Here is a 12973-nt window from a genome sequence, read left to right on the forward strand (position 1 = left end):
GATTTAGCAGATGAAATCTTACACCTTTTTATACCTCTCATGAGTTTAAACATACTAAGGAATTCTAAGAAATGCCCAATCCATCATTCAAAGCCACCCAGCAAGTAGCTGTTAATTTGGACAGCTTTTGAGTGCTTGGAGAAAGCATGGAAAATGACTGTGAAAATGGAAATTTCTCCATTTCCTGTCTTCCCTTTTTCCCTTTGGCCAGACAGTCTTCTCTAGCCTCACATTCAGCAGGATCTGTGCCCTTTCTCTCTCCTAGGACATTGTGAAGGGTATTCCCAGAGTTCCCAGTGGCTCTGCATTCCCAGGTGCCTGTGGAGCCCCACTTCCTCCTGCATTGTGCAAAGTTGCTGCCCTTCAATCACTCAGTGTCTTGGCTCAGCTCTGTGTGTGGGGGTGTGTTTTTCCTGTTTTCTAACTTGCATTTTGTTTGGTGGGGTGGGAATATATTTGTCCAGATGGTCTCCATCCCAGGACATTTTGCAAAGTGTCTGAGCCAGAAACCACCGGGGATTTTTTTTTCTTCTTTTGACTCAAGAAGGTCCCTCATTTGCACCACGCTGGCAATTCTTGTAAATCTCAAGACATGTTCCTTTTGCAAAACAGCTCTCTGAAAACACACATGCACACACATATAGTTATATTGGTTAAAAAATTAGTCTGGGATAAATTCTTTCAAAAGCATACTGCTAAAAAGGTATACTTTTTATCTCTTCAAAGAGGACACCAAACCTTTTCCCTTTTGTGACTGCTTTTTAAGCAAAACCCTTGACACCCAGAAATGTTCTTAGTGCACGTTTCTGTGTGGACAACCCGCAGAAGCTTATCCTCAGGACACAATGTTGGCCTCGCCATCTCTCTCTACCCCATCCCAGAACAAACCCGAGTCCTTTAGAAACAAATCAAGTGGAATAAGCCAGATTGTAAATGAAAGCCACACAGCCTATTGGAAGCAGCATGATTTGTGTTTATTATGTTCTTTCAAGCAATTCTGTATCCCCCTTTGTCTCATTTTCTTATTGCACAGTAGACATCTGCTCACAACTGAAATGCCTTAGAAGAACTCAGTCCCTTTGGGCTTGGGGAGGTGAGGGCGGGACAGGGGCTACTTCATCAAATACTACGTATTAACCCCACTGCTATAGTCTTTTGCAGAGCAATCTCCCATTCTTCTTTAGCATAGCCTGCTTCTCCATTGTCTTCCAGCATTCAGGATCTATCTAAGTAAAGGCTGTTGTGTTGGATGATACTCCTGATGAGGGATTTTAAACACTTTAACACGTGGCATCATTGTTATAGCTGTCATTGCTGTATTGGAATTTACTCTCAGCCCCGAGAAATGCTTTTTAGCCATGTGCCAGGCAGCACGTCAGCAGAAATTGCCAACGAGCATGATTTATAGTCAGCCCTTTAGGGCTGACAGAGTACTGCCTCAGGCTGCTTCAGGTCTGAAAGAAGCTAGAGCCACACCTTGGCAATCTGGGACCTATATCTGCCCTTGGTCAGGCAAATCATTTTATTTGTTAGATTATAGACATTGTCAGTGGCATATCCTGAACCGCTTTCCTTGACTGTAGATAGCTTAAGAAAGTGGACTCTCTCCTTCCCCCACAACCATATTCCACCCCATATTTGCACTTAACTCCTGCCTCCCCCATTCCAGAATGTAGTCAATCCTATTCTAGTTGCCCAAATCTAAAGTGAGACAGAATTGCTAAAATTTGTCTAGTCTCTATAGAGATGTTTATTACAAGATAGTTAAATTAAGTAATATGCTACATCTCATTAAATGGAATGGTTTTTTATATTGGAGGCCATTCTAATAGAATATGCCACAGACATTAAACATGATTTTTTAAAAAAATATATTTTATTGAATTTTTACAGAGAGGAAGGGAGAGAGATAGAGAGTTAGAAACATCGATGAGCGAGAAACATCGATCAGCTGCCTCCTGCACATCTCCTACTGGGGATGTGCCCACAACCCAGGTACATGCCCTTGACCGGAATCGAACCTGGGACCATTCAGTCCGCAGGCCGACGCTCTATCCACTGAGCCAAACCGGTTTCGGCATTAAACATGATTTTTAATTCCATGTTAATAAAATTTTTTTGGTAAGCAAAAAAAAATAAGTTACCAACTGATAAACAAAATGTCCATCAACTGATAAATGGATACATAAAACCTGGTATATTCACACAGTGAAATATTATTCAACCTTAAAAAGGAATAATTTACCAATACAACCTGAATGAACTTTGAAAACATTATGTTAAGTGAAGAAAGAGAGACACAAATGGCCATATAATATTCCATTTATATGAAATGTCCAGAATACAAAAATACACAGAGACAGAAAGTAGATTAGTGGTTGCTAGGGGCTGGGCAAGATAGAGGAAGGAATGGGGAGTAACTGCTAATGGATATTGAGTTTCTTTTTGGATTGGTGAAATTTTCTACATTTGGATGGTTTTGCAGAATCTTAATATACTAACAACCATTTTTTTTAGATTGAATTTAATGTTATGTGAATTATCTATACTAATAAAAGGGTAATATGCTAATTAGACTGGGTTGACCGGACATCTTTTGGACATCCGACTTCCTTCTGGAAAAAGCCATGGTGGCGGGGACCAAGGCAGAGGAGGTTAGGGGTGATCAGACAAGCAGGGGAGCAAGCAGACAGGGGTGATGAGGCCTGTGGGGGAGCAAGCAGTTAGGGGCACCATCAGGCCAGCGTGGGGGAACAAGCAGTTAGGAGGTGATCAGGCCAGCAGGGGAGGGCAGTTGGGGGTGATCAGGCCAGCAGGAAAGCAGTTAGGTGGTAATCAGGCAGGCAGGCAGAGGTGGTTAGGGGCGATCAGGCAGGCAAGTGGTTAGGAGCCAGCGGTCCTGGATTGTGAGAGGGTGCAGGCCAGGCTGAGGTACACCCCTCCTCCATGCACGAATTTCATGCACTGGGCCTCTAGTATCTCAATAAAGCTGTTATTTAAAAAAAAAAAACAGACTAAAGGAACAAAAAAGAAAAAAAATCAAGTTATCTAACTCCATTTACTTATGACCTTATTTTTTCCTTATGATCTTATTTTTGTAAAAACAAAATATATATATATAAAGGACTAGAAGAAAATAGTTATCACTGTGGATAAAATTATGAGAATTTTGCATTTTCCAATTCTTTTGCTTACCTGTATATATATTTTAATTATAAAATTTATGCTGGTTAGTTTTATAAGTCCTTGAAGATGAATGTCATTTTTAAATTTAAGAAAGAGAGTTGTAAAGGGTGGCTGCTTTAGACATATTTTTGAATGTTTCTCTTTGTCGTAGAGGGACACTGTGGGCCTTGGAAGTGAGCACCAAATGGGAAACTAAAAAAATTGTATTATAAGCTAGAAAGATCAATTCCTGGTCCTCTACTTTCATTTTTCCCCATACAGAAAATACTATCACACTGAAACATATTGTTTTGTGTTCATGACAGAGTTAACATGTGGTAGAAAGTAATTGAGCATTTATTCTGTGCATCTGATTGCCAGTACCTCTGAAAGAGCACTGCATTGTCAACTACATTAACAAATGTGCTCTCTGGTTGGAGTTTGTTACATCCAGTGCTTCCACTCACATTCTATCAGAGAGAACTTACTCAGCTAGTCACACCGAACTGCAAGAAAGTCTGGGAAACATAGTTCCTAATTGGTTGGCCCAGTTAGAACTACCGAGAACTATGACAGTTTGGAAGAAGGGAAGAGTAAATTTTCAGGGAAACTAGCAGACTGCTTTACCAGTTACTCAGAGATTATTTTTCAAGTGCAGCAAAACTATATTTATATATAAAGAAAAATGTCTTTAGACAAAGACTATTTCTGGATTACTATCTGAGGTAAAATAATTGTTAGAGCTCTTTAGAAATATGGAAACAACCCTTTGATTTGAATGTTTGATGGATATTCATCTGCCCACAAACAGGTTAATTGAATTAAATGTCTCATAGAATTAGTATCCTTGACCTTTCTTTTTTTATTCTGGGTTTTTTTAATCCTCACCTGAGGACATTTTTCCAATGATCTTTAGACAGAGTGGAAGAGAGAGGGAAAGACAGAAAGAAACACTGATGTGGGAGAAACACATCAATTGGTTGCCTCCTGCATGAGTCCTGACCAGGGCGCAGGCCAGGGAGGAGCCTGCAACCAAAGTACGTGCCATTGACCAGAATCGAACCCTGGACTCTTCAGTCCACAGGCCAGCACTTTATCCACTGAGCCAAACTGACTAGGGCTTGACCATTTTTTTAAAAAAAAAATGTCGAGACGTTTTCCTGTAAGCAACTAATGTACTTTTCACCTTTTGATTCTAAATTTTGCCAAGTGGTATGGCATCAGGTTGGCTTTTCTCTAAAGAACTCACCATGTTAACTTAAGTCCTGTAATAAGTACCATATTAGTTCATATAATGCTAGCTATTGTAATAAACAATTCCCCAATTTTCAATATCTTAATGGAATAAATACTTATTTCTTGCTCAAGCAATAGTGTAATATGAATGTTCAAATCGGTGGCTTTTAAAGTGCTGATCCAGAGACCCAGGCTTCTTCCTTCGATTGACTCTACCAACTTTGATATTTCTGTGGTCTTTAACTTCTAGCTGGTGAATGGGAAGAAAGAGAACCTGGAAGATAGGAGAGGATGTTTTTATGGTTCAGACCTGGAAGTGGAGAAGGGAACTTCCACCCATATCTCAACTGGCCCAAGGACCCCCCTCACCACAGGGCCTTCAAACAGCTGCTCTCACAGCCATGCTGTGTCACAATTGAGCTGTTTGAACTGAATAACATGCCCTTCTTTATGACATCCCAAATTGGGGATTCCTGTTGGTGTTGAATTGACACCAACATTTGATTGATATTGTTTAGCAGAAATTCAAATTTAACTGGGCATCCTGTATTTTTATTTGTTAATCTGACAACTCTAAATGGGCATAAGGGGGGAAAATGCATGGACCTTGGCATCAAGATTGAGCAGAGTTTGAGTCCTGGCTTGTCCTTTACTAGCTGTGTACATGAGCCAGTCCTATGATCAAAACCTCTTCTTTCTTATCTGCAAAAATAGAGATAAGAGCACTTGCCCTTTGGGGTTGTTGTAAATATTAAATGAGTTGATACATGTAAAGTGCTAGGTCCATATTAAATGATTAATAATAAGGCCAACAGCAGTGATGCTGATGTGGTTTGCCCACTCTATTAATTCTGGGGGGAAAAAGAGCATTGACTTTAGTAAGTGACCATGTTTGTAATGTCAAAAACAAACAAGCAAAAAAACCCCCAAATTCCACCCATACCTCATTGGCCAAACATTAGTTACATGACCACACCTAACTGAAGGGAAGCTCAGAAGTGCAGTTCAGTTGCAGTATCTTACCTAGGAGGAAAGGAAAGAGAGTTTGGAAAAATTAACCAGTTTCTGTCACAACTCTTTATCTCAAAAGAGATAAAAACCTAAACTCTTTATCAAGGATTACTGGTATTTTATTATGGTTTATTCCTGTTTACCTCTATATCTTTCCCTTGCCTCTTTCTGTTTTTTCTTTTCTTGTGACATTAAACCACTGAGCCACACAGGCAGGGCAAAAAAAAGTCAATCTTTTACTCACAAAACTTTATTATTATTATTATTATTATTATTATTATTATTTTAGAGAGAGAGAGAGATAGAAACTTCAATGAGAGAGAAATGTCAACATAGATTGGCTGCCTCCTGCATGCCCCCTACCGGGGATTAAGCCTGTAACCCAGGCATGTGCCCTGTCCAGGAATGAACCTGCTAGTGCCTGGTTCAATGCTCAGTCACTGATTCACACCATCTGGGCCTCAAAGCTTTCTTATGGAAAGGTCTGTGCTTGATGACGGGGACTCACAGAAGAATCAGATCTGAATCCTCATCCTCTGGAAGCCCCAGTCTAGTTTGAAAGTCATAAAGCAAAGTATTAAGCTCTGAGGGCGGGTCTCTGGTTCATCTCTATGTCCTCAGCTCCTAGTATAGGACCTGGCACAGAGTAGTCAGTCAAGAAATGCTTCTACAATATGAGTTTTTTCCCTTCAGTCTAATGGAATTGAATTATTAGTTCATGTAACTATATGCTACAAATGCTGTGGTGGAAATGGGTTCTGAGAAGAGTAAGAACATTGAAAAGAGAAAGGCAATATGTGGAAGAGGATGTGGGGAGGGCTCCTCTTGACATGCTCTGGTCATAGGTCCTGGTATAGGCTGCCTTTATATATTTACTAGAGGCCCAGTGCATGAATTCATGCATAGGTGGGGGCCCTCGGCCTGGCTGGCAATCGAGGCCTATTGGGGGACCAGCCAGCCACGGGGAGGGACCCCGGGAGGTTGGCCAGCCGGCCCCCCAATCAGGGCCTATCGGTGGGGCCGGCTGGCCAGGAGTAGGGACCATGGGAGGTTGGCCAGCTGTGGGGAGGGACCACAGGAGGTTGGCCTGCCAGCCCCTCCGATTGGGGCCGATCAGGGGGTCGGTTGGGGGAGGGGCTGTGGGAGGTTGGCTGTGGGAGTATACTGACCACCAGAGAGCAGTTCCTGCATTGAGCATCTGCCCCCTGGTGGTCAGTGTGCATCATAATGACTGGTTGACCCGTCATTCCAGTCATTCCGGTTGTTCCAGTCGTTCAGTCATAAAGGTCACTTAGGCTTTTATATATATAGATTGGTTTGTGGTTTTGCTTAGCTTTTTTAAAAAAGGTAAAGGAAATCTTATGTTCTTCCTTGTGGCCATCTTAGTGGTAGGCACCACGAGAGAAACAGGAATATAAGACTAGTGCCCTGAACTTAAAGGAGGACATATATCCTTGGAAGCAGGCAAGGAGACATTGACAAAGGCTTGCTTGAGCAGGGGAGACTTCAGCTCGGTCGTGAAGGATGCTTTGGAGTCAGAGAGAAGAAGGAAAGAGGAAACCTTCTCAGTGGGAAGGGACTCCCATGAGCAGGCACTTGGATGTGAGGTGACTGAGGAGATTGTCTGGGCACATGCGGAGGGGATGCTGGGGGAAGCTGAAAAGCCCCAGTGGGTGGGTTGGCTGAGGGAGTGTACCTTTGCCTGATATGTTTTCTTCTGCCTCAGGGTCACTTAACACCTCATTTATTTTCTTGTCCTCTCTGGGCTGACTCTGAGTTTAGGGTGGATGAATGAGCTAGAAACAATCTCTGTGGGTTCTCTTCCAGTCCCCTAGAAAGCAGCCCCAGAAGGGGGGTGTGCGAGCCAGGCCCTGATTTGCATGGTGCATTGCATATATTTGCTTACCGAAACTGAGGTTGCCTTACTCTGATCAAAGCAAAACATAAAAAAGTGGGAAGAGAGGCTAGTCGGGCCGATAACTTCTTGATGTATCCTGACTGGTGGAGAGCTTCTCTTGCTTCTTGAAATCTATTCCATTTCAGGTCACTAAATCATGGCGACCCTGGGGTGTTGCTAGTTCATATAATAATACTGTTTGACAGAAGAACAGTGACTAACAATTATTCAAATCTTTTGATCTTCTTATCTTTAGTCCCATGAGACCAGCCAGCTTTAATCAACACTTTTCCCACCAAACAAAAAAGACAGAGTATTGCTTAACTACTGTTTGATGTTCTGTGGTGTGTGTGTGTGTGTGTGTGTGTGTTGCATCCCAGCAAATCTTAAAGCCTAGGAGAGGGTTTTTATTCTCTTATTCTCCTAGGTGGAGAATGGTTTTTCTGTTTTACCTAAGATATTGGTTCCCAAACATTGATGTACTTAAGAATTACCTGGGAGGTTTGTGAAAAGATTGCAGAGCATCATCAGAGAATCCTATGTAGTGAGACTGATGTGGTATCCAAGAAGGTATATTTTTATTATTCTGATGTATTGGTCCATGGGTTATGACTTGAGAAATACTAAACTAGCAAGTTAGAGTACAGAGTAGTGAACAAGAATACTACTCGGACACATTTATTCAGATCTATTGTTGAGTAGCTCTGCAATATTGGGCAAGTTTCTTAAACTCTGAGTGGCTGGCTGAGGATCAGTGAAATGCTACTGGAAGCTTCTATTATGTGCCACTTACTTTCCTTCTAGAGGCCCCTCCTTGACCCTTCAGTAGTCTCGCTCCACTACTGCTGCTGGGCCCTCACTATAGGCAGCTGCAGTACGCTTCTCAAGAAAGGGTGACGCCTTCACGTCGAGCACTAAAGGACTGGCTTTTAGTACTAGGAAAGAGTTTAGGCTTAGTGAAGGAAGGATTCAAGGACCTGGTCCTTTCCTAGAATTTTCTCTTTTAAAGCAAAGGGTCCATAGCTTCCTGCAGATAGGGAGCCACTGGTGTGATGTCGTAGCTAAAAATGCAATACAATCATGTAGTGAACTAGGATGTTAGAATTTATATCAACAAAGGGGAAGGTCTTGCTGCACTCTGTGGTGGCCATGGCATAACTGGAAATATGCTCTCTGTGGAAACACTCTCTCCACCTAAACAAAACTTTGATAATCGGGATCACATCTAGAGGCAAGTGAATAAAATGGCACAAGGTCTAGAAACCACGTTTCCTGAGAAAACATTCAATCAAACTGGGAAGTTTAATTTTTCTGAAGAGAAGATTTGTTGATAGTTCAGAGTAATGGGTCAATAAGTTCATGAAGATTAATTTAAAGTACTCAAGGAGCCCTGGCCAAGTGGCTCAGTTGGATGGAGCATCATCCCATACATGAAAAAGTTGCAGGTCTGATTCCCAGTTGAGGCACACCGCTAGGTTGTGGGTTCAATCCCCAGTTGGGGCACGTATGGAAGGCAACTGATGGAGGTTTCTCTCACATTGATGTCCCTCGCTTTCTCTCCCCCTTCCTCTCTCTCTAAAAACCAATAAAAACATCCCTGGGTGAGGATTTAAAAACATATTAAAATACTCAAGGAAACAAAATGTATAAGACAATCTAGACTTATTATTTGACACCTTACAGAGCAGAATGAGGACTTTGGTAGGAGACAGATCCAGGTGAAAGATGTTTCCACGTTCAGAAACATCCATTTGTCATAAGAGTAGAACCTGGTGACCAGATCTAGAGGTGGTGTGAGTGGTATTTCTTCATCAGCAGATTACATGAACTATAAGGTCCCACAACTCACTGTAAAATTCTGTGGTTGATGCTGCTGAAAATGTGTTGGGTGATTTTGGCCTCATAGGCTTCTGTGTTTTCATCTAGTCTATGGAAATAGTGCTATAAAAACGCCAACTTACATGTTGCTTGTGAGGGCAAATTTATAAAAAGAGTGGTGTTCTTAAAGCATAACTTTATCTTCCCTTATCTGAATTTGGTTGGTGGCCCTGGACTGTGCCTGGGCAGTCTTATCCCCACTCCTCTGCTTCTCCCCAGCAGTGCAGTATGTGTTCTCAGTACTATGATTTTTGATAACATACTTGAGCTAATGTTAGAGCTTAGAAGTGCTGCCATCTCTTTTCCTGCACCATACATAATGGGCTGGTCCTTCTTTGGGCCCATAGGGAAACTGTGGTTTTATAGTCAGCATTATTTGAACCTGAGGGCTGAGCTGGTCTTGCTGGTCACATTGGACTGCAGAGGCAGGAGAGAAGGGAGGGAGGCAAGCTGCCGCTAGCTCTGGGTGCATAACCTTGTCTTGAGGGGGCTGGTTCTAAAGTGCCTAGTTTCCCATCTAGTGCACAGGCCTGGAGTGTCTCTAGGGTCTGTAATAAACTTTCTGTCTCTCATATCTTGTGACTAACCTTGAGGTTATCCATCCTGAATTCCAAAAACAAGCAGGCCCAGGAATTCTGGCATTTGGAATCACAGGATGTTTCGTTTGCTGATATCTTAAAGATTATCTCTCCAGCTCCTCAGTTTACAGATTACAAAACTGAGTTCCAGGAAGGTCAAGTACTTATAAAGGTTATAGAGCTAGTTACTCAGATTATAGTGTATGTTACATAACACAGTGGTCAAGATCGGTTAAGAGCACAGTTTCTGGAGCCAGCCAGCCTGTATTCAAGTTACCAGTTAATAACTCTTCCCTAAATAAGAAACTTAGGAAAGTTAATTAACTCTTCTGTGCCTCAGTTTCTTCACATGTAGCCATGGGTAATAAACATACCTATCTCATAGGTTGTCATGAGGTTTAAATCAGGTAAAATGTAAATAATTTTATAAACAATGATATTTAGTAAAATACTTAAAAATATGACCTATTACCATTAACTTTAGATCATTGTTCTTTCAGTCTGAGTTAGTCACCAATTCCTGCTATGAAACACATTCTGAATCTTAATGATTTTCATCACTTTCACTGACAACAACCTGGTTCAACCCCATTATCAACCACTGGGATTGCTGCAATGGTCTCCCTCATTGGTCCTCCTTCTTCCTCTCTCCTCATTTGTTCTAGTTATTGATTGTTGAATAGCAAACTACACCAAAATGTTTGCTCACAGTTTTGTGAGTCAGGGTTCAGAATTGTTCAGTATTGTTATCTGGGGCAGCTTGACGAAGGCTGGAGCATCTACTTCCAAGATGGCCCACTCATATGGCTGGCAAGCTGGTGCTGGCTCTTGGCTATGAGATTAGTCAGGGCTGTCATCCGGGGGCCTCAATTCCTCTCCATAAGGCCTTTCCTTGAGGCTACCTGGGTTTTCCCTCAGCATGATGGCTAGGTTACATGAATGAATGAGTGTTCCAAGACACTGGAAATAGAAGCTGCCAGTTTGTGAATACCCTCACCTGGAAAATTGGCAAATCATCTCTTTCATTATATTCTGTTGTTAAAACAATTACAGAGCCAGCTCAGATTCAAGGGGAAGAGAAATAGACCCTCCCTTCAATGAGATAAGTGTGAAACATTTTGTGGCTGTCTTTAATATTCTATATCCTTCTATTATCAATTATTTTCAGAATGTCAGAAACCAATGTTTTTAAAAAAAGAAAATCAGATCATATCACTCCCCATTATTTTAAAACTCTTATATGTATTCTCATCAAACTTAGGATACAATTCAAACTCTTTGCTATGGTGTGGTAAATGTTTCCCTCCACGTCCCGCGTGGTTCAGGGTTCAGGGTTCAGGATCTGGAAGAAGAGCCACACACAAATGAAAGAGAAAAGACACGAGATAATTTGGAGATATTGGGGGCCAGGTGGGTAAGTCCAACTCAAGAGGAAGGAGTTACCCCAGTGCTCAGGCCATACCAACCTTTTATAATCAGAGGTAAACAGGGCAGTGGTCACTATAGTTACACAGTTCTTGTGAGTTTCACTTGTTTTGACCATAGTTACACTTCCTGCACTTCCCTCAGCCCATTAGCTTCCCAGATAAGATCTAGGCCCTAGATTCTAGGAAGTGTTATAAGGTCAAACCTAATTATACTAAGAGGACTGTGCCCTCTAAGCTGGGACTTGTTTGAGACTTTGCCAACAGGTCAGTCCGAGGCTTAACCCCATATCAGTTTCCCACACTATGGCCTATGAGATGCTATGCATCAGACAATTGGTTGACTTTATAACTTCATTTCCTTTGTCACCTTTACAAATTGTATTACCTGACACTTTACCTAAAACAGCATCCTGTTAAACTTTCTATACCCTTACCCTGTGTTGTTTTTCTTTATGTGCTATTATTACCTGACACATTATATTTTTATCTATCAATTTGTCCAGTTCAGCCCCTAGAATGTGAGTACATAAGGGCAGGGACTTTAGTTAATCCCTTATCTCCATTGCCTAGAACAGTGAGTGGCACATAGTAGGTGCTCTATAAATATTTGGTGAAATAATGAATGCTTTGTTTTGCATTTTTTTTCTCTGCTAGAAAAAAAAAGCTTCTGTTTTTGTGTACTTGACTTTCTGCTATCCTTTCTCTTAAGAGGGGGTAGCCTTGGTGTCAACCCAGCTTACTTACCTATGCAGTATAATGAAGGAAAGCAAGATGAAAGATACAGTACTTTTGACAGGACAAAGGGGTGGAAATCAGTTGGCTAACGTCAATGAGAAGTCGCACTATTAACTTAGGTATTTAGGTCATGTGTATGTAATAAGAAACAAATGATACCATCTGTGCTCTCAAAGAGTGTAGGATTAGGGAGATGTCAATGTGATGATGACTCAAGGGTGGCAGAAAGCCTAAATGAAAAGATGGGTGGCATTGAAATCAGATAAAGTTGGACTACTTTCTCTAGGCATCAGATCATGTGTCATTGTATCTATGGGGGGTTTAAAACACAACAGCAAATTATTTGTCACTTCTTCCATTGAGAGGTGGAGTCCATTGAGAGGTGGAAGTCTATGTTCTTTCCCTTGAATTGAAACATATTATTCTTACTTGGACCAAAAGAGTACAGCAAAGTGATACTCTATGACCTCCAAGTCTGAGTCATAAATGATCAGAGTTCTCTTTCTTGGAACTCTGAGCCACTACATAATAATTCTAAAGACCCTGAGGCCACTGTGGTCACATGTAGGCCTCTGATTGCATTTCAGTTGAGCTATTCATCCACTATGTAACCTATATGTAAGTGCAGAAGCTATCTTGGATACGAAGCCCCCAGTTATTCCAGCTCTCAGCTTTTGAGTCCCTCCAAGCCCTGAAAGTCACCTGGGCCAAGGCCCCAAACAAGAGGAACAGAGAAGGACAGTCTCCACTGTACCCTTTCCAAATCTCTGATACATGGAACTCATGAGCATAATAAAATGGCTATTGTTTCAGGTCACTCTGTTTTGGGGATGGTTTGTTATGCAGAGAGATAACAGGGACAGAATGGAAACCACCCAACACAGATCTTTATACAAATTAGGTTATTCCAATATCTCAGTTCCCTTCTCCTTTCCTTCTAAATGTAATAAGAGGTTAGAGAAGAGGGACAGAAATGTATGGAATGTAGGTCTTAAAGTAGGGCAATATTTCAGTAGGGAGATGAAAGGGTGTCACAGAAAGACATT

The sequence above is a fragment of the Myotis yumanensis genome, unplaced genomic scaffold (assembly GCF_028538775.1).
Source record: "Myotis yumanensis isolate MYYU_CA2020_CCGP unplaced genomic scaffold, mMyoYum1.0.hap1 SCAF_8, whole genome shotgun sequence".
NCBI classification, from domain to species: Eukaryota; Metazoa; Chordata; class Mammalia; order Chiroptera; family Vespertilionidae; genus Myotis; species Myotis yumanensis.